The 217-nt window shown below is 38.2% G+C and overlaps 1 protein-coding gene across 1 annotated transcript in view; it reads left to right on the top strand.

The window, feature by feature from the left end:
• LOC109328755 (probable histone H2A variant 3) overlaps positions 1–217 on the top strand; it is an 18708-nt gene that overhangs the window by 5673 nt on the left and 12818 nt on the right. The window lies entirely within an intron of this gene.

The raw sequence follows: 217 nt of genomic DNA, 5'->3' as shown, positions 1-217 counted from the left end.
ACACCCACTGTCTAAGTACCATTTCTGCCCTTGTGTTCGAAGACATACCTGCAAAAAGATCACTTGCTTTTCTCAGGTACCCAATTGATATTGGGTCCTTTTATGTTAGTAATCAGGGAGTTATCTCCCTTCTTTATCCACATATAAACGCCACTAGGTATACCATACTTTCTGAAGTAACATGAATATGAAGTGTGACCATATGTATTGCAGTAAA

This window comes from Lupinus angustifolius, chromosome LG15 (genome assembly GCF_001865875.1).
Source record: "Lupinus angustifolius cultivar Tanjil chromosome LG15, LupAngTanjil_v1.0, whole genome shotgun sequence".
In the NCBI taxonomy this organism is placed as follows: domain Eukaryota; kingdom Viridiplantae; phylum Streptophyta; class Magnoliopsida; order Fabales; family Fabaceae; genus Lupinus; species Lupinus angustifolius.
Note: the sequence above shows the minus strand (reverse complement) of the source record. Positions and strands in the feature narration are given on the sequence as shown.